Raw genomic sequence first — 27,440 nt, forward strand, 5'->3', positions numbered from 1 at the left:
CGCGGTGTCGGCCAGCAGCATAGCTTACGGCCGAAGCATGCTGCGAGGAGTATGCCGTCTGCCACGCGCGGTGAGGAGCATCTTCGGGACGACTCTCCCACAACTGACCTCTGCGGCAGGATCATCATGTGGACCTGAGTGCCAAGCAGGAGGATTTCCTAAGCAGCAAAAGGTACTCCAGTGCTTGACATTTGTCCCATTCTCAGTGCATGTAATATTTGGACTATTGCCTTGTGGCTCACCATTGATGTTTAACCACCATTAAGGGATTTACCCATATATGTGTATAATTTGCACCCCTACAGGCAGGGATCTACTGGTTACAGGCACTACAGTTGCCACAAGAGGTCCAAGGTCCAGCAAACGTGGCACTGAATTTATTTGTACATACAGATCCATATGTGTCAGTGGTCTATTTTGTGACATAGCCTGTTACATCATTTATCCAGTGCAAGCGTGGTAGTACATTCACAGCATTCTTACTATTTCCAGGACAGATTAACGCACAGAGCTTTTGTTACTACCAGCAGCTGCACGAAGTTTATTTAGTGAAGCGCGAATGTGTATCAATATACATTCCTCAGTTTTCAACTATCCTGGGAGAGCTAAGAAATACATGGGAGGTTCTTAAGGAAAGTCATGGGACACAGACAGTTGAGGGACTGGAAACCATAGACAGACAGGAGATGTCCAAAGAACCGCAGACAGGCAGCCAGAATGTTGGAAACCGCAGGCAGGTGGGAGACGTCTTGGAGACTGCAGGCAGGCAGGCGGATTGCTGGAAACCATAGGCAGGTGAGAGACGTCTAGGAGTCTGTAGACAGACAGGCGGGATGCTGGAAACCACAGGCAGGCGGGAGACCTCCTGGAGACCGCAGGCATGCAGCTAGGATTCTGGAAACTGCAGGCCGGTGGGAGACGTCTTGGAGACTGCAGACAGCAGTTGAGCAGGTCAAGGTGTGCAGAGAAACTCAGAGTCTGGCAACACTGAAGTTGTAATAGCAAGGCACAGGTGTGTGTCTTGTTAAGTTTTAAATAGGTCTGGGCAGATACTTACATGGGATCACACCGGGTCATCTGCAAAGCCCGACGTGGAGCACAACAGAGTCTAACGGACCGGGGTGAAGGAAGCAATGCATAAATGAGGGACAGGTGCATTACATTAAAACTAATCCTTCAAGCAATGAAAATCACTCCATTCAAAGCAGTATGGGGACGGGACCAGATACTCTTGTGGCTTCTTACCTACATCGAGAAAAATGTCAGCATACCACATCAGTCTGTCAATTCAGATTATCATGATTATGTAGTGTCCAAATCTTTACAGCACTGCTTATAGATTTCTACCATTAGAAATGTATAGGCTCTGTTTATACACTGTATGGACACAGTTATAGAGTATAGAGATAGACCCCTTAAGCAATTAATTCATGTCTTTTATTCAGTACCATAGCCACAGGTATATGAAACCAAGCATCCATCCTTGCAGTCTGCCTTTGCAAATGATTGTGAACGAGTGGCTCATTCAAAAGAGCTGGAACTGTACATGATACTTTAATCATCAATTAATCATTGTAAAAGTCTGTTTGTAAAATGTTTTCACTCCTAAATATTCTACAATCATCTGTGAGTGATATTACTGAAAAGTGTAAGCATTTATAAAGCACAGAAACTCAGCCCTGAAATGGAGAGCACTGTCACGATTCCTCCACTCAGTTTGTCTTAGATATAGTGAGTGACAACTCAGTTGTCCAATTTAGTGCAGGGGTGTTCTGAGCTGTCGGTATTTTGATAGACAACTCAGCTGTCAAATCTGAGACTGGGAGGTGCCGAGCTTCCTTTAGGTGTTCCCTGTTCTAAGTGATTACTCAGCTACTTAGCTAAGCTGTCAATCCTAGATTTCTGCCAGCCGTAACATTTGCTCGTGGTGCCTGTTTGCCTTATATTCCTGTGCTCTGTTTGTTGATCTGTTGCTGCCTGACCTTGGACATTGTTCTGACCATCTGTTTGCCTAGCCCCTTTGCTCTGATCCACTATCTTCCTGGTATTCTGAGCTTGGACTGTGACCTGACTACATCTTTGTCTTTCCCCTTTAGTTTATGATGTGCTCTCTTGGTTTCTGATCCCAGAATGTTTGACTGCCCTGTCCCTTACTTACCGTGAGTAGTGACTAGCATCACATTACAACTGGCCCTATATTTTTTTCCCCACCAATGGATCTATTTCATACACTCTGTGATCAGGTGGTGAATCTGACCCAGATGGTCTAGGATCTGGCCAGGAAGCACTAGAAGGTAAAATCTTCAAAGTCCTAGCTGCAAGGTCAGTTTTCTAGTATTATGGGTGCTTCCCAAAGTTCTTGGTATCTGACCCCGGAATGTTTGACTACCCTGCCTCGCGTCTTGTCCGTGAGTAGTGACTAGGGATCAGTGGACGAACTTATTGTGTAACGTAATGAATTGTGATTCTCTATCTGGCTATCTATCAGTCTGATTGACTGACTGTGTTTGTTGAATGCAAGGGGAATGTTTCCAGCCTGACATTGTGCCACCTGTAAATTTTGATGGAGGAGGTGTAATGATTTGGAGTTGTATTTCTGGGGTTTGCCTAGGTCCGGGCAGACACTGATAATAAAGTCAGGGTTACTCAACCTTCTCAGATCCAGTGCTCCCTCTGTGCTACTGGCCTGGCCTTTGTTTACAGGCTATAGTGGATATGACCTCTCCAGCCAATCACTGGGCTCAGCAGATTGTGCAGCAGTCTACCTTGGCTTAACTTCTGAGCTCTCTGATTGGCTGAAGTGGTCATGTCTGCTGTAGTGCTAGACCTGGGGAGGATGAGTTACACTGACTTTAATATTTTTCCTAACACAAGCCTATAATAAAAAAAATAAAATTGAAAATCTATTTAAGTAATACATTTCATACAAAAAAAACATGTTGTACACATGTCAGAAACTCAAAGTGCAATTGTTATATAAGTTCAAAGCATGCATCATGTAACTGCACATGCATCACACAACTACTGTGTACACATGACATTAGCACATCACACAAGCACACACATCAAACAAGTGCAGGAAACACACTGAATATAAAGATCAGGCAAGCATAAACACACATATCATGTGTATCGTTGCACCGACCACATCATAGACATGTCAGTCACACTTTCCTACCACTTCCAGGGCCCATCTCCAACAGGCTCAACTTAGAAGTTACAAAGCTCCAGCTAAGATTTTGGACCCACCCATTAACACTGCTAAGCCCCACCCACTGGTTCGGTGAAGCCCACCAACTAGTGCTTCTATGCCCCTTCCATTTACAGGGTATATGTTGGTCCCTGCCTAGGCACCTTAGTTCCAGTGAAGATAAATTTAAATACTTCAGCATAACAAGCCATTTTTAAGTATTGACTATGTTCTAGTGCACAAAGCAAGTCCATAAAAGCATGGTTGGGAAGGTTTGGTGCGGTAGTCCTCAACCCCTTTAAACATCTTTGAATAAGCTAGATTGCAGATTCTGAATCAGGCCTCTCATGCAACATCAGTGTGTGACCTCCCAAATGCTCTTCTGGGTGAATAGTCAAAATTTCTGCAAATACACTACAAAATCTTGTGCAAACCATTCAAAGTGAAATCAGTTTTTGCTACAAAGGGAAACCAACTCCAAAATAATGTATGTATATGGGTTTAGAATGAGATGTCACAAAAGCTACTGTAGATGTAATGTGTGTCTCAACATTTTTGACTATATAGTGTATGTGCTCTCTGCATTTCCTTTGCTGGAGCAGAACAACAAAAATTATTGAAGTGCAGGATCTGTGTCATGACAAACCCCAATAACACCCAATGAACCCCATTTACTATAAAGCTATCCATCAAATTCCTGACAAGGTGTCCACCATTTTACTGTACAAAAATGGTCAGTATGCTGAACTATACTCCTCAACATTATAATTGAAACACAGAAAGAAAAGTCATAGAATTTTGGTAATCACTGGATCAATGGATGTGTTAATGATATACAAATGTTGAATATATAGAAACAAAATTTGAAAAACTTCTCAATTTATTCAGTATCAAGTATAAGCAGCAGTGCATGTGCTTATGTGGCACCCCAGGGGTCCGATTGCCACAGTGGCATCGCCTCCCTCACAAGAGGTGATGCCATGCCTGGAAGCAAGCAGGGGTCCCCTAATCAGGTTTTACTAAGCATGCAACACTTTCCTGGCTCCCGACCAGCAAGGGGAGTTCCTCCCCTTGGCAACTGGGATCTGGAGGCGGGGTTAGTTAGACTTAGTGTGAGGAGTTGAAGTCAGGACATCAAGGAGAGAGGAGCTGGGGACTGGAGCTGCACGGCAGCTCACCCCAGAAGGACCAGCACAGAGGAACCGGACACCAGAGTCCGAGGCTGTGGGGGCGCTGAAGGCCCAGCAGCAGAAACCGGAGGGCAGGAGACTGCAGGTCTCCTGGCCCCATTGGACGCCCTGAGGCTCAGCAGCACAGAGGGCCCAGCACCGCCACGTGGGAGCGACGCACCAGCAAGGCTCGAGCTGCCTGCCATACGGGTGAGCACAGAAACGTTGCACTCAGGGACGAGGGCCACCGCACAGCTACAAGCAGCAGGGCCAAAAAGTTTAGTGGAAAGGGAAGGCCTCCAACTTCACCTGGCAAGGAGGATTCTTTACTTGCTTCCAGGCTGCCCAGACTTCCACTTCTAGCCAGTACCCTAGTCCCGGCTTGTCTAATCACCACCAGTAAAGCTAAGAGGGAACCGCCATTAAATTGTGGACTGATTATTGCTGCGCCATCAATCCCTGCAGTACAACGCCCAGCACAACCTATCCCATCTACACTGCCCTGGAGCTAAGCTCTACCTGTGGAGAGCCACACCATCCATGCTGCAGTAACATCAGCTCCAGAGGACCTGTTCCGCAGCGGCGGCTCCACATAGCCGCATACCACAGGTGGCGTCACAAACTTTGTACATAAATCCCCTGTAAATAAACCCCTTTTTATTGACCGCCCTGGGTCATGGACCGGGTCACCGCCACTGTGACATCCCCCAGCATCTACCGGCCTGGCACCGGGTACCCCACGGCCCACGGGGCGCGTCACTTACACGCTTTAGCATGCTATCAATAAGGTTATCAGTGGATGTTTGAGGAATGTTCTTATTCGCAGAATGCACTTGGGGAAGCAAATAACTGCTGACAGCTCCCTTTGCACCTAATCTCCCAGATGAGCAAGATGTTATCTGTGTGAGAGCGTGGCAAATCAGGGATGTTCATGGGCGGAGCTGATTTTTTGGCGCGAACAAGCCCGAACCCCAAACGCGAACCCGAATTTGAAATGCCGAACAAATTCGCTCAACACTAGTCGGGATATACTGCATGGCATTGTTGTGTAGAAAAATGGCTTCTGGGACACTGTCACATTCCCTTGTGAAGGCTTCTTCATGATGATACCCACATGGTCTCCAGGCTAATCTATGGCTATCATTGCATCTGAGACAAAACAAGGACTCAATACTGAAGAAGATAGATCTTCACTCCAGCCTCCATTTCTGTTTTAATCTGCACCATGACAGCCTTTGAGAACAGTAGTGTGAGGTCAATAGAACATTTGTAGCTGGATGTCTGGCTTGTAGACCAATGTCATGCAAATGCAATGGTAGGCGGGGCAGTAGCCATGGGTCAGAACTTAGATTTCTGCGCCCTGACACGCTACAGAAAAATGGGGTTCCTGGGTGTGTGTGGTGATGTTGCAGTGGATACCTTTCATGTTCAGCGCTGCCACAGTTTGCGTGGCGCTGGACCCCTTTATCCCCAAGTTCAGGAAACCAGACATTTGGTTAAAAACAAAAGTCTATTTTATTAAGCAACCAACCGGCATACAAAGGATAACAGGGAATACACCTGCTGTTCAGTTCTGTACCAGACAGAGGCACGTGCTTAATGGTTACTGGGGACGGCACATTAGTTGTGTTGAACGCTGCTGAAAGTTCACAGTTTAAGCAGAGGACTTCCATAGTACCAGTGTAGCGCCACCCGGGTCAACATGCTTCACCGTGGTACTGTGCTGATTAATCTTTCCCTGGGAACAGACATAGAGAAGATTCTCTCAATGTCTACTTCCTATTTGTGCCCAAACCCGCTGACACCATATCACTGACCGCAGCTCTCAGGTCAGTGGCCTCCTGTCGCCTTTACTGCGCCTTTTCCTGGGCTGGATACATGCCATGACACAAGTAGCTGCGGCGGTACTAACATAGATGCCGAGCACGCAGCAAATACTCGGCGAGCACCCGAGAATGCTCGCCAAAAGGGTTAACAATACAAGCTACAAGCTCAATTATCACTAGCCCTGACCATTGTCTGAAATTAAACAATGCCTGACCTACAAAATGCACTGCCAATGTGTTTGGTAAACTATTCCTGACCAATTCAACTCCCCTCACTGTTTTTACATTTGCAATTCTTTATTTTTTCATAAACTTTTTTGTTCAGAATAGTCACTATTTTTACAGACATGAAAATCTTTTTCCTCTAAATAATTTAATCAAATTGTCCTTTTTTCCAAAAATGTTTTATGGTGTCACATGCGTCTTGCATTGGTGGCTTAACACCTAGCATTGTTCATGCTTGTATGGTGGAAGCAAAGCTGAACTTTGGGATCCTAAAAAATGCTGCAAAAAATGCAGCAAAACCGCAGCCAGAAAAGCAGCAAAAAATCTGCAAAACCTGATTTTTGTCTGTAGCTTTTTTACTGGCAAGAAATCAGGTTTTGGCTGCAGAAAAAGGCAGTAAAAAAGCAACGTGTGAACATATCCTTATTTTATGTTTTGGACTCCCAGTAGGGCTTGCTCCGAAAAGTTTTCATGGGCTTTTGCTGTGATGATACTCCACACTGTTGTTATGTGCAAGTATGGGCAACACTATCTATCATGTATGAAATAATCTGCAAATTCATATCATTGTGTCCGATTATTTCACATAGAATTGTACACTAATCTCTTTATCCATGTTACATTTTTTTCTAAAAAGCTCCCCATTGACATGCTTTTTAAATCTACAGTATATTAAATATTGTCTGTTAAAATTAATTAGGTATAACATATATAGATATAACAATAATTCTGTTGAATTTTTTATTTCTCTTATGATACATATGTTGGACTTAAAACTTCATTCTTCTCTTTCTTGATTTTTTGCTCCCTAAGGAGAAAGATTCTGTTGATTCTCTTCCTGTTTATCACTCAATGTGCTGCTTCTGTGTTCATCTCTTGTGTTAAGGTCTACTTTGAAGCTTTGTTCTGAAATATATCTTCCTTTTCATAGTATAGAAATGTTTCAACTTTACTGTATTGGCCTTTCTAGAATAGTGAAGACTGCTAAGATTGACTTACTCTTTTTATATGTAATGTTTCCATTGAAATTAGGCTCAGTTTGCAAAATATTTAATCAATTTTACAATAAAAGCTAAAATTATACATGGTATACTATCTTTACATACAGCACTGTGCAAGAGTCTTAGGCAGGTGTGGAAAAAAATCATGCTTTCAAATATAGAAGCATTAAATAGTATATGTTTATTGATTAAAAAATTACAAAGTGAATGAACAATAGAAAGATCTAAATAAAATAAATAATTTGTGTGATCACTAGAGATAACATTTTTTTTGGAATTTGAATTCACCAGCATCCGCAAATTTTTCCCCAAAATTTGATTTTCAAATTGCAAATATTTCAATTCGTTTGAAAAGATGTGTGTAACATTCTGTGGTCTCCTGGGAATGTATCCAACGCCTTTCAAGCTCTTCAACATAAATACGGATCTAGTAATGTCAACATGACCTCTACATACAGTGGTGTGAAAAAGTGTTTGCCCCCTTTCTGATTTCTTATTCTTTTGCATGTTTGTCACACTTAAATATTTCAGATCACAAAACAAATCTAAATATTTGACACGAGTAAACACAAAATGCAGTTTTTAAATAAAGGTCTTTATTATTAAGGGAAAAAAGAAATCCAAAGCTACAGGACCATGTGTGAAAAAGTGATTGCCCCCTAAACTTAATAACTGGTTGGGCCACCATTAGCAGCAACAACTGCAATCAAGGGTTCTGGAATTGTGGCTCACTCATCTTTGCCAAATTGTTGTAATTCAGCCATATTGGAGGGTTTCCATGAACCACCTTTTTAAGGTCATGCCACAGCATCTCAATCGGATTAAGTTCAGGATTTTGACTAGGCCACTCCAAAGTCTTTTTCTTTAGCCATTCAGAGGTGGACTTGCTGGTATGGTCATTGTCCTGCTGCATAACCCAAGTGCGCTCCAGCTTAAGGGCAGGAAGGGGGCAAACACCACTGTATATGGCTATGGGTGAATGGATAGGAATCGTTCTTCACTTTTTTTTTTGTCACACACTCTATTTGTACAGTATATTCTGTTTTTTAATTTCTTTTTCTCTCTATCTCTCTAGCTAACCTGTAAAATGTGACATCCTCTCCCCTATACAGACTAACCCCATTATATACAAGCTATGATAGCCTATACTGTGCTATGTGATGTGCTATATTATGTGATTTGATAGCTGCAAGATATTATTGTGATGCCTGCTTGGTCATGACCAAGGTCATGTGAGTCTTCTCTGGCTGATGCAATTTTCTGCATTGTGTAAAATAGCAATAGGCATTTTTGGTGATTTGCGCAAATCGAATTGCAAATTGTTTGAATTCACCGGGTCCGGTGAATTTCCTAAAATTCGATACGCGAATTTGATTCACATCGAATCAATTCTCCCATTTCTTCTGACCACACTTAGCTTGCAAAACAGCATAAATTCATCTAGTTACACTAGCACAAAGTCAGGGATTTTGTAGGAAGTGCATTGAGGTGAAGGGTGTATTGCTGGAAAAGGGAAAAAAACAAACAAACAAAAAAAAAAACTCTTTAAATCTCTTAGTTTGCGAGTGTGAACGAGCTGCGTGTGTCCGGAGCGTAAGTGCGAACGAAAGTAAGTGCGTGACTTGTTTTTCAGTGAAGAGGTATTGGGAATCCTGCAGAAAATACCTGTGTGAATTGCGGTGAGTGCTGCATTGTGACCTGCTGAGTGCTTTTCTACCTGTTTAGATTTATTGGGCTTTTTAAAACCTATTTTCTCACTACAGTTTTAGTTTCTTAGTTTACTACCTGTGTATTTAAGGGTTAACTACATTGCACTAAAATCCTGAGGTGTAGCTTTACTCACAAGGGTTTAATTAAGGGGAAGGGGTCATAATTAAGAGTTTATAAGGGGCAGCTGGTTGGGCATCCAGTCCTTTGGAAGTGCATTGAGGTGAAGGGTGCATTGCTGGAAAAGGGAAAAAAAAAAAAAAAACTCTTTCAATCTTAGTTTGCGAGTGTGAACGAGCTGCGTGTGTCCGGAGCGTAAGTGCGAATGAAAGTAAGTGTGTGACTTGTTTTTCAGTGACTTTTGGATTCTGAGAGTTTGGAAGGGAGGACTTTGGACTGAATTGCTGACTGTATTTCATTAATTCTTTACTTTACTTTTTACTTAACATTCTGTATATTGCAATCCCCATTAGGAAATGAGCTCCATTATTGACAATGCTATCCAGTGTACATCTTGCCACATGTATGTATTCCTTGAACAGCCGGTCGAGGTTGCTTACTGCTGCGCGAGATGTGTGCACGTTGTGCGTTTGGAAGCCAAGATACTGGATCTAAATGAGCAGCTGGCAACACTGAGATCCATTGACAACATGGAAAGGAGTCTGCTGCTCACTGAGCAACAGCTCACTGGGTTAGATGTGGGGGAGGGTGGTAGTCGGGAGCTGCAGGACAGTGAGGTCGCTAGTTGGGTGACAGTTAGAAGGGGTGGTAGAGGGAAGAGTGCCAGGGAGGCTAGTCCTGATCTGGCACACCCCAATAAGTTTGCAAAGTTGGCAGATGAGGGGAGTGACGGTACAGGGGTAGCACTACTGCAGCAAGGCATGTCCCCTGAAAGCCGGAGGAGTTTCAGCTCAAGTAAAGAGGGAAATAGGAGAGTAGGGCAGGCCAGGCAGGTGCTGGTAGTGGGGGACTCAATTATTAGGGGAACAGATAGGGTAATCTGTCACAAATACAGGGATCATCGAACAGTGTGCTGCCTACCTGGCGCTCGAGTCCGGCACATCGCTGATCGGGTTGCCAGATTTCTGGGAGGGGCTGGTGAGGACCCAGCGGTCATGGTGCACATTGGCACAAATGACAAAGTTAGAGGTAGGTGGAAGGTCCTTAAAGATGATTTCAGGGAATTAGGCTGCAAGCTGAAAGCAAGGACCTCCAATGTGGTAGTCTCTGATATACTACCGGTACCACGTGCCACGCCAGAGAGGCAACGGGAGATTAGGGAGATATATAAATGGCTCAAGAACTGGTGTAGGAAGGAGGGATTTGGGTTCCTGGAGAACTGGGCCAACTTCTCAGTTGGCTACAGACTCTACGCTAAGGACCGGCTGCACCTTAATGGGGAGGGTGCAGCTGTGCTGGGGGAGAAAATGGCTAGAAGGTTGGAGGAGTGTTTAAACTAGGGATTGGGGGGAGGGTATTCATTTTATAGGTGGGGAAGATAGTGCAGATAGTGACCTGGGCACAACTAAAGAAATTGGGGGTGGGGTTAGAACAGTCAATAAAGTAAGAAGGAATAGAGGTACAAAGAGATACATAAAATGCATGTACACTAATGCCTGAAGCCTCACCAACAAAATGGAGGAATTAGAATTAATTTTGTTGGAAAATAATTATGACATGGTAGGGATATCTGAGACGTGGCTGGACGAGAGCCATGACTGGGCAGTTAATTTACAGGGCTATAGTCTGTTCAGAAATGACCGTACAAACAAGCGAGGGGGGTGTGTGTGTTTATATGTAAAATCATCCATAAAACCTGTCTTGCGGGAGGATATATGTGAATCTAATGAAAATGTAGAGTCCCTGTGGAGATAAGGGGAGGGGGAAAAAATAATAAATTACTGATAGGGGTTTGTTATAAGTCTCCAAAAATAATGGAAGTAGCGGAGAATATCCTCGTAAAGCAAATAGATGAAGCAGCGACTCAAGGAGAAGTCATTATTATGGGAGACTTCAACTACCCTGAAATACATTGGGGGACAGAAACATGTAGTTCAAGCAAAGGAAACAGGTTTTTGACTACTATGAGAGACAATTACCTCTCACAACTGGTTCAGGACCCAACAAGAAGGGGGGCACTGCTAGACCTAATATTAACCAATAGGCTAGACCACATATCAGATATACGAGTTGGGGGTCACTTCGGTAATAGTGATCACAAAATAATACGTTTTCATGTAACCTTTAATAAGATCTGTAGTAGAGGGGTTACAAGGACACTAAACTTCAGGAAGGCAAATTTCCAACGGTTAAGAGATGATCTTAGTGCAATAAACTGGGACGATATCCTGAGACATAAAACTACACAAAGCAAATGGGAGACATTTATTAACATCCTGAATAGGACCTGTGTGCAATATATACCCTATGGGAATAAACATGCTAGAAATAGGAGGAAACCACTATGGCTAAATATAGCTGTAAGGGGTGCAATAAGTGACAAAAAGAAAGCATTTAGAGAACTAAAGCAAGTAGGTAGTGATGAGGCATTAAATAAATATAGAAAATTAAATAAATTATGTAAAGACCAAATCAAGGCAGCAAAGATTGAGGCAGAGAGAATCATTGCAAGAGAAAGTAAAAATAACCCCAAAATATTCTTTAACTACATAAATAGTAAAAAACTAAAAGATGATAGTGTTGGCCCCCTTAAAAATAGTCTGAGTGAAATGGTGGATGAGGATGAGGAAAAAGCCAATATGCTAAATGATTTTTTTTCAACCGTATTTACACAAGAAAGTTGCATGACAGAAAACATGATTAGTGATAACAAAAATTCTCCAGTAAATGTCACTTGCTTAACCCAGCAGGAAGTACGGCGGCGTCTAAAAATCACTAAAGTTGACAAATCCCCGGGCCCGGATGGGATACACCCGCGAGTACTGCAGGAATTAAGTAGCGTCATAGATAGACCATTATTTTTAATCTTTAAAGATTCCATAATAACAGGATCTGTACCACAGGACTGGCGTATAGCAAATGTGGTGCCAATATTCAAAAAGGGGACAAAAACTGAACTTGGAAATTATAGGCCGGTAAGCTTAACCTCTACTGTGGGTAAAATCCTGGAGGGTTTCCTAAGAGATGCTATACTAGAGTATCTGAAGAAGAATCACCTCATGACCCAATATCAACATGGGTTTACGAAGGACCGTTCCTGTCAAACTAATCTGATCAGTTTTTATGAGGAGGCAAGTTCTGGACTGGACCAAGGAAATGCAGTGGATGTTGTGTATATGGACTTTTCAAAAGCTTTTGATACGGTTCCACACAAAAGGTTGATACATAAAATGAGAACAATGGGGATAGGGGAAAATATATGTATGTGGGTTAAGAATTGGCTTGGTGATAGGAAACAAAGGGTGGTTATTAATGGAAAACACTCAGACTGGGTCTCAGTTAACAGTGGGGTACCACAGGGGTCACTATTGGGCCCCCTTCTTTTTAACATATTTATTAATGACCTTGTAGGGGGTATACAGAGTAATATTTCAATGTTTGCAGATGACACTAAACTCTGCAGGGTAATGAATACAGAGGAGGACAATTTTATATTACAGGAGGATCTGTGTAAACTAGAAGCTTGGGTTGATAAATGGCAAATGAGCTTTAATGGGGATAAATGTAAGGTAATGCACTTGGGCAGAGGAAATAAAATGTATAATTATATGCTTAATTGTAAAACACTGGGCAAAACTGTAACTGAAAAAGACCTGGGTGTATTGGTGGACGACAAGCTCATGTTTAGTGGCAAGTGTCAGGCTGCTGCTGCAAAGGCAAATAAAATAATGGGATGCATTAAAAGAGGCATAGATGCTCATGAGGAGATCATAATTTTACCTCTATACAAGTCATTAGTGCGACCACACTTAGAATACTGTGTACAGTTCTGGTCTCCGGTGTATAAGAAAGACATAGCTGAACTAGAGCGGGTGCAGAGAAGAGCGACCAAGGTTATTAGAGGACTGGGGGGTCTGCAATACCAAGACAGGTTATTACACTTGGGGTTATTTACTGTGGAAAAAAGAAGGCTTAGGGGTGATCTTATTACTATGTACAAGTATATGAGGGGACAGTGCAAAGACCTTTCTACTGATCTTTTTATTCTGAGGCCTGAGACGGGGACAAGGGGGCATCTTCTACGTCTGGAGGAAAGAAGGTTTAATCATAATCACAGACGGGGATTCTTTACTGTAAGAGCAGTGAGACTATGGAACTCTCTGCCGCATGATGTTGTAATGAGTGATTCAGTGTTAAAATTTAAGAAGGGCATGGATGCCTTTCTTGAAAAGTATAATATTACAGGTTATAAATACTAGATTCCTTGATAGGGCGTTGATCCAGGGAACTAGTCTGATTGTCGTATGGAGTTGGGAAGGAATTTTTTTCCCCAATGTGGAGCTTAGTGTTTGCCACATGTTTTTTTTTTGCCTTCCTCTGGATCAACAAGTTAGGCTATGGGTTGAACTAGATTGACTTAGTCTTCCTTCAACCTTAAAAACTATGTTACTATAAAGTAGGTGTATAAGTAACCAATTATTCCAAACAGGTAATAATGATCATCATATTCATATGTAGGTTAAAACAAAGTAATTACCTAAAACAGAAACAGCTGTGTAGAAGGTTTAAAACTGGGCGAGGAACTGCTAAATTCTGTTACAAATGTGGGGTTGTGGAAGACGGTTTCAAGTCATAATCTATGGTAAGACTGAGCACAACAACAAGACACAAGGTATATATACTGCATCTGCAAAGGTTCTCCCAGCTAACGATTTTGAGCTAACTCTGGTTTCCAGATTTGGTGTTTAAGCTCTTTTTAAGAAGCACCATGAAATGGGCAACATTGAAGACCATATATAGCGTCGGTGTCTTTGCCGGGCAGAGACGCCGTTCCCCTCACCGTCGCGGTCCCGGTCCGGTGTCCTCCAGCTCCCCTGCCGCCGCTGTTGCGTGCAGTGCGCACAGCTTCCCGGGCACTGTGCTTAGGGTGTGCGCGCGCTCCCTCCCTCTTAAAGGGGCCGCGCGCGCCATCCTAAAGAGTCCCCGGACAATAGCCGGAGGACCACTCCTATATAAAGCACCTCCTCCAAAATGGAGGTGCCTGTGCAAGGTTGTTGTTTGTGTGCTAACACTCTCCTCAGCCCTCAGGTTCCAGTGTCCACCAGTCTGTCAGCTATGCCCGCCAGCCTGTCTATCAGCCGTGCCCGCCAGCCTGTCTATCAGCCGTGACCGCCAGCCTATCAGCCGTGACCGCCAGCCTGTCTATCTGCCGTGCCCACCAGTCTGTCTATCGCCGTGCCCGCCAGCCTGTCTACCTGCCATGCCCGCCGGCTTGCCTACCCGGATCACCTGTCAGGTTACCTGCTCTGTCTGCGTGCTTGTCTACCCGGATCACCTGTCTGGCTACCAGCCGTACCCGTCTACTTGCCTACCCAGATCACCCGTCAAGCTACCTGCCGCTGTACCTGTCAGCCTCAGCCACCTGACCCGTGGGAGTCGCCTGCTCTCACACAAGGTCGCTCCCAGAGTGGCACCTGGCTCCCCTGTCCGGTCCCTCCTTGGTTCACGGAGTCAACTAAGCCGCCGTGTGGCCAGGGTCGGTTCGAGTAGGCGCTTAGTTACGCCCCTCTGGTCCCTCCTTGCATTCCAGCACAGAGGTTCCACCACCCGGACAATAAATGCAGTTGTCTGGCAAGAAAGCTTAGTGCAAATGAAAGACACTTCATGTTTACTTGCATCTGAAATTGGAAGGTGTCCAGCAGTGCCATAAGCTCAAAACTGGCAACAACCAGTGTAACCCAGTTACATGCATCTAATGTTAGGAAGAGTTTGGCCAAAAGTGGTTTTCATGGACAAATTGTGTCCAAAAAAGCATACCTATGTAAAGGACATATTGATATTCATGCTATAGCAACTCCATTTTGTCTGCTTGTTTCAAAATCATGTTATCACTCCTTGCATAACACCCTGCTCCTGTTATCTAGCTAGTCTAGGCCAGGATTGACCTTGTAAATTTCCATCGCGCTTCGAACTAACAATGATAATATGACCATATATGTGTTTCCGTAATAATTGCACTAACATTAGCTCAAGCCTGTAGTACTGTAGTTTGGCTGTAAGTGATTGGACATTAATAAACTCAAAACAATATAAAATGCTAAGCAAAATAAACGGGATCAGAGATTCTTTGAATCCTCCCATACAGAGCACTGCCTCCGTTTGGTTTTCTGTGGATTGCAATCAACATAATAATTTGACACTCATTTGGTCAACTGTGAAGGGTTATTGCCCTCCCTCAACAGCTTGGTGCCATGACTCGGATCCCTAACCAGGGACGCCCCACCACCTCTGGACGTCCACAAAGAGAGACTTGCTTTCAGCCTCCCCACTGGAATTTGGACTGATCATCACCCACAAAAAGCCACGGTAAGTGCATGAGTTGTTTACTAGTGATACTGACCGTTTGGCGTGGTTTCCACGTGGTGTGTGGTTGTTTGCAGTATCTCCGGACGTCTTGGTTTGAATATAGTCAAAGGTGAGATTATAAAGGGTGTAGTCCCATAAGGGGTCTGATATTGATAACTTTCAAAGCAGTATCACCTCTGATTGACAAGTGAATATTGTGTGAATCTTCCTTAACTTCTGACAAAGATCCTTAGGAGACTGAACATTGTTAGTTTCAGTCGTGGCAGGTGATCGAAGATTGGGTAGGACACGCACACAGATATACATATATCTAGTGTCCGGAGAGCTGCGGACGAGAGTTCTCCTCTTTTCATCTGGCCGTTCGAGACTCCCCCGATGGGAGGGGGTGAAGTAAAGTCAGTGGAACAGCTGGGAGGTCCAGCTGGACTTGTGTTGTGCACAAAATTAAGGATCTTTGTTGGTTGAGAGGTGGCAGTAGTGATTAATCAATGTTTCCGTGGAGCAGAAAGAATTTGTCTCCCCCGCAGGGTGAGGACGTGATGACTATCATGATCAGTCGAGAAGGGAAAAGATCATTTAAGAATGCACCAAAAGTGTTTAAGGTGTTAAATTTTCCCGTGCAGGGCAGGCTTCAGCCTGCATTGTGGGAGGAAGGAATTCGTCAGAATAGGGGAAGGTTAGTTGATTGTGGATTGTTGGAAGATGCTGAAAACTTTAGGAAAGTGGCACATGAGATTTGTGATGAAGGATATGTTGAAATAGAGGAGGAGATGAAGCGTGGTTATTTCAATTACTTCTATGTCAAGAAAGTCAAATTATCTAGCACTGTGACAAAAACTGGTTGTTTTGTGCTACAAAATGAAGCTGATGGGGAAAAAGTACAGGAGGAAGTAGGTCCCCCTTCCCAACTTATGTGTCCACAAGCCAAATCTGAAGCCCCTAAAGAAGCATCCCCTACCCCCACAAATGTAGCAGTACCCCAGCCCCTGAATGCAGAAACTGAGCAATTTACACCTAAGGAGATTAAATACCCTGCACTTCCCACTGGTGGCCAGCCACCATCATATAACCCAGATGGCTGGCTCTGTTATGTGTGTTGGGCCACTAATCCAGGATGGCGCAAGACATGCTATAACTGTGGAGCACGCAGACCCGGTGTTATAGCACCCACCTGCCCATTACTTAACGCTGACGGCGGGTATTATAAACCACTGCCCCCACCTGCCCCCGCCATGGCCCACACTCCATTCAGAGAAACCCATGGTCCTCTGAATTCTACACTATTCACCCTCTCCCAAACTGGGGAAATAGAACATGGACACGAGTATCAGGAGGTGGCATCTGTTTTACTGAATGGTCTTTCGGAATTCTCCACTACACTGAGAATAGGCATGGGGAGTATACCACAACAGCAAGTTGGGATCATTGTAAATGCAGCAAATGCGAGACTACAGCAAGGTTGGGGGCTAGCTGCAGAGATATGTCGTCTTGGGGGTCCTGCAATACAAATTGCATCCAACGATTACATTCGTGACCATGGTCCATTAAGAGAAGGAGAGGTGATGGCTACAAGAGCCGGACAGCTATCATGTCAGTTTGTTATACATGCGGTGGGACCAAAATATGATCCCCTGGATCTACCCAGGTCACAACACCTGCTTACAGAAACAATTCAAAACACCATAGCATACGCATCACAGCTTCATGCGGCCCCAACCCTAGCCCTGCCATTCATTTCCACTGGTATCTTTGGATACCCAAAAGAAGATGCGGCCAAAATAATAGTTGGGGCTATAAAGCAGTATATTGCCACGCATCCAACTAAATTGAGAGAGATAAGACTCTTGGCCATCGACAGGGATCTTGTTGATTATGCTGCTCAATTAATCAAACCCACAATCAAACCCGATATCTGGTCTCCCCCAGTGTTCCCCTACCTCCAAGATCTCCCCACAATCAGTACTCATGCTGATTTCCCTCCACCTCCACCTCCACCCCCTCTCACAAAGGTAGAAGAAATGGAAATGGAGGGAGCGGACCAGAATACAAATACCAGACCACCCAAATATACCCCCTTACCCCAACACAGACGGATACTCTGTGTAACCGTCTCCCGGATCCCGAACATTCCCCCATGGCTTTTTACAGAGCCATGGCCGCAAATAGAGATATATATTCAACAAGGCAAGAACTTTTACACCTGCTCCGTGTAAAAGCCGGTGAAGGATATTATCCGATGATAGAGACTGCTATCCCATATAAAAAAGCATTAGACTCCAATACGTATGAGAGTGGGGTTGACTTTTGTAAAGCCCTTAAAATATGGGCTCAGGATAAGTTGACTGATCAATCCACTACACTCACAGATGTCACTCAAGAAAAGGGAGAGTCAGCTGAGAAGTTTTATGGGTGCCTTATGCAGGTCTATAAGGACCTTGGGTTTTCCTTGCATACTAAAATTCATTGCCAGCTGTTAGCATCCGCCTTTATCCAGGGGTTACGGGTTGAAATAAAGGACGCTATATTGGCTGTACAACCAGATGTTGAGTCAGCCACCCCAGGAGATGCCCTAAAGGTAACAAAAAGTTTCCAGAAAGTGTCGCCCGGACCGCTTCTGCGGTTAAGCCTAAATCCAAACCCACTGCAGTGGCAGTTGCGGCACCCCCAGTACCCGCAGTACAGTATCCCCCCTTGCTCCTCCTCCCTTACATCCCCACTATTACCCCATGGCGGTACCTGATCAGCGAGTAATGTATCCCGAGAGAAGACCAGTAGTGAATTCTCGTCTTCAGTGTTGGAGATGTGGCCGAGCAGGACACTTCCAAAGAGACTGTCACACCCCTGCTGGCCAGTGCACCACACAAGCCCCCGTATCCAGAAATAGGACGCCCGGCCCACGGGACCTGTCACGAGAAAATGTCCCCCAGGACCGCCCATTCTGAAATGAAGGCCAACCAGAGTCTGCCATCGTGATGTCCGTAACCACCCCCGGGCTCTATTCATCTGTAGTTCTCCCAGTAGGAAGGAATCCGGTGAAGTTCATGGTAGACACTGGGGCGGCCAACTCCATTTTAAAATCCACTGAACTGACCCAGAGTCTCCTCCCAGTCCAATTTTGCAAAGACAATCTGATATTGATCGGTGTAGATGGCAGACCTAACAAACACACTCTCACCAAACCTATTCCGATTGGCCCATTTCCAGAAGTAATGGCACAATTTGTCATATCCTGACCTGCCCGGTAAATCTTTTAGGAGCAGACCTCTTGTCTAAATTCCGATCCCGAATTCAATTCCAGGACAATGGTCAGATGATCCTTACTTTAAAAGATCAAAACTCTGATGCACACATAGAGGAAGTCTGCATCTTACGGGCGCTACCCACGGTTATGATTAACATATCAGATACGAGTGGAAATCTCCCAAAAGATCCCAGGTTAGCTCCATACATAGAGGAAATCCCTTCTCATCTGTGGTCACAAGGCCCAGACGACATTGGGAGATTGCCGGTAGAACCAATACAAGTGTACCTCAAGCCTGAAGCGCCCTTTCCCAAGGTTTGCCAGTACCCACTCACACATGCACAAGAACAAGGTCTACACCAGCAAATTCAAACCTTGTTAGAGAAAGGGGCACTAATTCCCTGCTTTTCCCCGTGCAATACGCCGTTGTTCCCCATAAAGAAAAAATCCCAACCGGGGCAGCCGCCCGCTTATGGATTGGTGCAGGATTTGAGGGCAGTAAATGCAGCGACAGTCTTGGAAACTCCTGTGGTGCCTAACCCACATACACTTTTCTCACAGATACCATCTACTGCTGCCTGGTTTATAGTAATTGATTTAGCAAACGCCTTTTTCACTATTCCACTACACAAAGACTGTCAGTTTCTGTTTGCATTTACATATCAAGACAGCAAGGCAGGCAATTGACCTGGACGGTGATGCCGCAGGGAGCGCAGAATAGCCCTAATCAGTTTGCAAAGAACATGTCTAGCTGTCTGCTGCCGTGGCAGCTGGGCAACTCTGAGGTAGTACTATTACAATACGTGGATGATCTTCTCTTGTGCGCCCCCACGGAGCAGATGTCCATCAGGGCCAGTGTTAGCCTCCTCAAGCATCTAGCAAAACTGAATTGTCGAATCTCAGCCTCGAATCTTCAGTTTTGCCTCGGTCAAGTGGTCTTCTTAGGCCACTGCGCTGATGTAAACAACAAGGACCACCAAGAACTGCTGCAACAAGCCTTTGAGCAACTAAAGTCAAGGATAATGACAGTCCCTGCCCTTGGAAACCTGGACTATGCTCAACCTTTCCATTTGTATGTCTCTGAAACAGGAGGGCATGCAGCCGGAGTACTCACGCAGAAACACTGTACAAAGCAGCGCCTGGTCGGGTATTACTCAGCGCATCTGGACCCGGTAGCCAGGGCCTCCCCCAGCTGTCTACGAGCGGTTCACGCCACACAACAGTTACTTGAAAAAACGGCGGACATCATCCTTGGACATGAGATTCACATTTATGCTCTGCACGATATTGCGGCTGTTCTGGCTTTACAGCAACCTAAACATCTGTCCACACAGAGACACCTGTGGCTGCAGTGTTCGTTGATGTTGCCAGAAAATGTGAAATTACAACGGTGCACCACCATCAACCCAGCCACCCTGCTACCAGCACCTGAAGGAGAGGGGAAAGAGGCTCCACCGCATGATTGTCTGGAACAAATTACTGCGGAGTCAACTCCACTTGTTTTAGTGGGGGAAGTACCCTTGGATGACCCAGAACTTACGTTATATACGGATGGATCAAGATATGCTGACACCTCTGGCAGGTTTCATACTGGATATGCTGTCACAACTGAAGATACATTGGTAGAGGCTGCAGCCTTACCCCTCAGTATGTCAGCACAGGAAGCCGAGCTCAAAGCTCTGATTGCTGCTTGTCAACAGGCCGAAGGAAAACTTGTGAATATATTTACTGACTCGAGATACGCCTTCGGGATTGCACATGATTTTGGGGAAATCTGGGCAAGGAGAGGCTTTGTCACAACTGCAGGTTCTCCTGTGAAAAATGCTGAACGCTTCAGACAATTGATGGAAGCGGTGCAATTACCAAGACAGTTGGCTGTCGTAAAGGTAAAAGCTCATACCCGGCCAGATGCCGCTGAAGCAAGAGGTAATGCACTTGTTGATCTCCATGCTAAGCGAGCAGCTCTTCTTCCGACATCCATGTCCATGGCTGTTACGCGGCAACAGGCCAAACAGCTAAATTCCGTGCCAACCCAGGATCAAGCTGCAGAAGAGCATCAACTGCTCCCTCCTATCACAAAGCTACGCTCCACACAGCAAAAAGTCTCTAAAGAAGAATGCCAGTCGTGGAAGGAGGCGGGTGCTAAATTGATAGATGGGCTATGGAAGAAGGAACAACTGTATTGTTTGCCTTGACTCCTATATCCAGCCGTTGCAGCCTGGGCCCATGGACCAGTACATCGAGGGAAGAATCAAGCTTTGCTACTGGTACAGAAACTCTATTGGGCTCCAGGAATTTCCACCGTGTTGAGTGCACAGAACAAAGGTTGCACAATATGCCAAACCTGCAACCCAGCTAGATTACAGAATGTACCCACAAAACACCTTGCCAAACCAGAGTATCCATTCCAACGATTGCAAGTTGATCACATCACTCTCCCTAAAGCAGGACGATATGAATACTGCTTAGTGGTAGTGGATATGTTTTCCAGTTGGCCAGAAGCATTCGCTGTTCCAAACATGACTGCCAAGACTACTGCCAAGAAGCTGGTCTCTGAAGTTGTTTGCCGGTATGGAGTCCTAGAAGTTATCGAAAGTGATCAAGGACCAGCCTTTTCCTCATGCGTGTATCAAGAAATACTTACCATGATCGGATCAACAGTGGTGCTGCATACTCCTTATCATCCACAGTCAAGCGGCAAGGTGGAGAGATTGAATGGCACACAGAAAAGGCAGTTGATCAAAATGATGCAGGAGACTACGGCACAGTGGCCTGAGCTCCTTCCCATTGCACTATATCACATACGCACCACCCCCATAGGGAAACACAAACTGTCACCCTATGAGATACTATTTGGGTCACAACCAGCTATAGTTCGATTTACCCCACAACAATTATCAGAAGAAACAGATCATGTTGTGCAATATGTGATTCAGCTTGCCAAAGCACTAACTAACACCCATGCGTTAGTATCATCTTCTATTCCAGATCCAGCTGATGAAGAAGTTTGTCATACCCTCAAGCCTGGAGATGATGTGTATGTGAAGAAGCATGTTCAGAAACACGGACTAGAACCAATGTATGATGGACCATACCAAGTGCTCCTGACTAGAGATGAGCGTTGTTCTACTCGAACTGTTCGCCAATCTCAAATTCGAGCTGTTTTGGGCGGTGTTCGAGCCGTTCGGCGAACACGAACAATTTGAGAAAAATTCGGCTGTTCGAGGTTATGTTCGATAACTGTTCGTGCACCAAAATCATAACTGGATTTTTTCTCAGTAATGATGAAAATTAATGTTAATACGCAGTTTGAGTGTACAGCGGGGTGGGGGGAGGGGCAGGGGATGGATCTCTGCAGGAACAATGAAGATCTCCATTTTTTTTTCTCTTTCCCGCATTTGCAGTGGGGAGGTGCAATCTGTCAGCCTATCAGCAGCGCACACACGGAGCGAAGTGCTTTTTTTCACACAAGCAAGGGCATGTGTCATTGGCAGTGTATGTCACATGTCCTTGCCCTATAAGACCAAGCCATTTTCCCCGTCGCCACCATTTTCTCACTGCTGCAGCTGCGTGTTAGACGGCACCGCTGTTGCTGTGTGCGCTATACCTTGTTAATTTCAAGCCAATTTTCGCACAAATCTACAGATAGCTTGGGAGTAGGGAATAGTTGTGATTGCAGTCCTTTTAAGGACTAGGTTACAGCATTTCCTACGACTTTTATCAGGCAGGTCTGTGCTCTTAAATAGATAGATTGTGGGAGTAAAGACTAATTGTAATTGGAGTCCTTTTCAGGACTAGGTTACATCAGTTCCTATCAGTTTTTGCCAGGCAGGTCTGTGCCAGTGCTGTGCAAGTTTTTTTCACAGCATTTGGCTGAATCTAGCAAAGCTAATCCTTTTTGGCCTATTGCAGAGTGTGTTAGTCAGTGGAGTAGCCTATCTGTGTTGCAAGATATACCACCTGTGTATAGAATACCAATTTTTTTACTGCACCTAGTGAAGTAAAATCTTTTGGGCATAGCATCATTCTATTAGTCCATCTATACTGACCTCCATCAGGTTGCAAATTGAATATAATTTTTTTCTGCATCTAGCTCTGAAAAAATATTGGGCTTCTAGCTGTGTGTGGGACTTGTTCTATTAATCCATCTATACAGACCTCCATCAGGTTGCAAACTGAATATATTTTTTTCTGCATCTACCTCTGAAAAAATATTGGGCTTCTAGCTGTGTGTGGGACTTGTTCTATTAATCCATCTATACAGACCTCCATCAGGTTGCAAACTGAATATATTTTTTTCTGCATCTACCTCTGAAAAAATATTGGGCTTCTAGCTGTGTGTGGGACTTGTTCTATTAATCCATCTATACAGACCTCCATCAGGTTGCAAACTGAATATATTTTTTTCTGCATCTACCTCTGAAAAAATATTGTGCTTCTAGCTGTGTGTGGGACTTGTTGTATTAGTCCATCTATACTGACCTCCATCATGTTGCAAACTGAATATATTTTTTTCTGCATCTACCTCTGAAAAAATATTGGGCTTCTAGCTGTGTGTGGGACTTGTTCTATTAATCCATCTATACAGACCTCCATCAGGTTGCAAACTGAATATATTTTTTTCTGCATCTACCTCTGAAAAAATATTGGGCTTCTAGCTGTGTGTGGGACTTGTTCTATTAATCCATCTATACAGACCTCCATCAGGTTGCAAACTGAATATATTTTTTTCTGCATCTACCTCTGAAAAAATATTGGGCTTCTAGCTGTGTGTGGGACTTGTTCTATTAATCCATCTATACAGACCTCCATCAGGTTGCAAACTGAATATATTTTTTTCTGCATCTACCTCTGAAAAAATATTGGGCTTCTAGCTGTGTGTGGGACTTGTTGTATTAGTCCATCTATACTGACCTCCATCAGGTTGCAAACTGAATATATTTTTTTCTGCATCTACCTCTGAAAAAATATTGGGTTTCTAGCTGTGTGTGGGACTTGTTCTATTAATCCATCTATACTGACCTCCATCAGGTTGCAAACTGAATATAATTTTTTTCTGCATCTACCTCTGAAAAAATATTTGGGCTTCTAGCTGTGTGTGGGACTTGTTCTATTAGTCCATCTATACTGACCTCCATAAGGTTGCAAACTGAATATAATTTTTTTCTGCATCTACCTCTGAAAAAATATTTGGCCTTCTAGCTGTGTGTGGGACTTGTTCTATTAGTCCATCTATACAGACCTCCATCAGGTTGCAAATTGAATATAATATTTTTCTGCATCTACCTCTGAAAAAATATTTGGCCTTCTAGCAGTGTGTGGGACTTGTTCTATTAGTCATCTATACTGACCTCCATCAGGTTGCAAATTCAAAATAATTTTTTGTCTGCATCTACCTCTGAAAAAATATTTGGCCTTCTAGCAGTGTGTGGGACTTGTTCTATTAGTCCATCTATACTGACCTCCATCAGGTTGCAAACTGAATATAATTTTTTTCTGCATCTAACTCTGAAAAAATATTTGGCCTTCTAGCAGTGTGTGGGTCTCATTGTATTAGGCCATCTATACCAAGCTCCACCAGCTTTTCAATTAATAATAATTTTTCGCTGCATCTAGCCCTGAAAATAATTTTTCTTCCCAATAGTGGTAGCAATAGAAATATGGGGCGCGCTCCTGGCTTACAAAAATATACGCTTCATAACAAAAAACACCAGCTTAGCGCACTGCATTAATAAGATGGCATCATTGTCTCTCCCAGTGCTAGGCCTACTACCCAGGCTAGCATTCCTGTGCCTAAAACACAATGTATGGGTCCGCGCTAGCCACTATGCTGAGGGGTCTAAAGCTGCTGCTAACGCTTTATAACAATTCAATTGGCAGATTTTCACAGAGCTCTTCCACAATGCCCACCCATCGGGACAACAGTTGCCCACCTTCCCTATGGGATCTAGTGGCGAATAGTTGATGCCATTAATCAGAGCGTCAGTTGCCCCGTCGACGTGGCAAGCATACGGTAAGGCATGGGAAGAGTGGACACCACTAGTAGCAAGCAGACGGGTTGACCAATGTGATCAAGCCAGATCACAAGTCACCATAGAATTTCTCCACCAGCTAATGATGAGGGGCATATCAGGGGCGTCAGCGCAGCGGTGTCTGACCGGAGTAGCATTTCACTTCCAACTACTGAATTGGGGAGATGTGACAAAGATTCATCATCAGACAATCCATAAAAGGGTGGAAAAGGGGTCAGCCAAGTCAGGAGTGTAGACGTCCCGTCCCGTGTCACTAAAACTGATTTCTCACATCATATCCCTAACACCATTAACATGACACTCACAATTTGAAGCAACACTACTGTCTACTGCATTTGTGATCGCCTTCTTCGGGGCGCTATGCATAAGCGAATTAGTCCCTCAATCCAAAATTAGCACCAGTGGAGGCTTATTACACCAGGACGTAGTCATAGGTAATAATGCAATACATCTACGCATACACAAATCGAAAATGGTTCCAGCGGGCAGGGGCACTTGGGTACTTCTACAACCCACAAACGGTACACTGAGTCGGGTAACAATAGTAAAACCATATCTAACCATCAGATCACAAAGTAATTTGTTCCTATCACACATTGATGGGACGCCATTATCAAGATACCAGTTCCAAGCTATATTTAATAAATGCATAACATCGGCAGGGAACCACCCCAAAGATTACGGGACACACTCATTCCGCATAGGCGCGGCCACAGAAGCAGCAAGAGCAGGACTGTCAGAAACGGAAGTTCAGAGGATAGAGAGATGGTGATCCACGTGTTTGGCAAGATACATAAGACCGGACTTGTTATCCTAACGTGGTTTGTTTCTTTTACAGGTGACGCTAAGCCAACAGTGTGGGTGATAGGCCACTCGTATATATATTGGGCAGATTAAAGGGCGAAAGTCCGCCCAGGCGGGAGGAAATTAGAGTTTCATAACACATATTTCAACTGGAGAGGTATTAGATGCCTGCTATGGCCACAGGTACTAATGGAGGTAATCAAGGTAGGGAGAGAGGCAAGATGTCTGGTCATCTTAGTTATACAGGTCGGGGGAAACAACCTAGGTCATCACAAGAGTGCATAACTAATGGCAATAATGAAACTAGACACTGAGCGCTTCAGAGAATTTTTCACAAAACTAGCTATAGTATGGTCAGAGATTGTGCCGATAGCGGTATGGCAAGGTGCGCGAGACATCACGGCCATCGAACGGACAAGGCGGGTAATAAATATTCGGATGGCAAAATTTAGAAGAGACAGAGGCGGTGTAGTGGTACGACACCGACAATTGGAAGGAGATAAAGCAGGCCTCACACGGCCCGACGGTGTTCACTTAATGGATATTGGACTGGACATATTCCTGTCAGGACTCCAGGACGGAGTGGAACAAGCGTTAAGAGTGATGGGTGGGGGTCAGAGTCCTGCATACGAGTACGCAGGATCCTCCGTGGCCTGGAAATAGAAAGGACATGTTGGAGAGTTACACTTGTTGGCCAAGTTGCCGGAGTGGAGACCCAGGGCATGCTGCAACAAGCTGAATTATTTTAGAAATAAAATGTCTTTCTAATGGAATGAGTATAAAGAGTTAATAAAGCTGTGACCGATCCTCACCCATCCAGTTGTAAGAGTTACATTATTGTATTGTCAAGGAAAGGGGGGCGGTAGGGGGGCTGAGCGTCTGGGTTTGGTTGGGGGTCCCCACAGTCTGCCTAGGCTAGATGCATTTAAAAATTCTTATTAGATACACAGGCGGTGCAGCTTGCTTCGCAGCTGGGCTACTACGCCCAAAGTATTGCCTAGGCTAGATGCAGTTAAAAATTCTACGCTGACTAGCAGACACTGAAGATTTGGAGCAGACCTCTGAGTAAACAGCTCTTCAGACTCAATCATCTGTGTTACCCCAAGCCATAGTGTATGTAGTTTCTTACAGTTAAAAGGGGGGGGGGAGCGACCCAACCCACCTGGAATTGACGATGCCAACGTCACGTAAGACACAACAAGGGGACTCCAAAAAGAGTTTCCATTTTTTCCCAAAATTGTGGCACAGACACCACTTAACCCTAGAACGCATACCTGGGGCCTCGCAGTCCCGCCCTGTTAATTGTTTTCTATTTTCTGCAAGATTACTTTAGTTAGAATTTTGAAACTCTAGGTATTCTTCATGTATATAGTTGTTTGTCATTTGAGTTTGAGTTATTCAATGTTATTTGCACACGGGCCTAAAAGGCCCCAGGTATATGAAAGTGTAGATTTTTATGGTCATGCGTTCTAGGGTTAAGTGGCATCAATTGCCCCACAGTTGCTTAAAACTGTTGGTGAGGTGATATTACCAAATCCTCAAGCTTTTAGCCTCCCAAGGATAACACAGGATTAGAAAAGTCCTTGCGAATCCATGATTTGTTCATCTTTATGAACGTGAGTCTGTCTACATTCTCAGTGGACAGCCGCGTGCGCTTATCTGTCAGCACACCATCAGCAGCGCTGAACACACGTTCAGAGAGAACACTGGCTGCAGGGCATGACAAGATCTCCAAGGCGTGAGTGGCGAGCTCCGGCCA

Source organism: Phyllobates terribilis, unplaced genomic scaffold (assembly GCF_046119375.1).
Source record: "Phyllobates terribilis strain yellow unplaced genomic scaffold, ASM4611937v1 Scaffold_3__8_contigs__length_932513732, whole genome shotgun sequence".
Classification (NCBI taxonomy): domain Eukaryota; kingdom Metazoa; phylum Chordata; class Amphibia; order Anura; family Dendrobatidae; genus Phyllobates; species Phyllobates terribilis.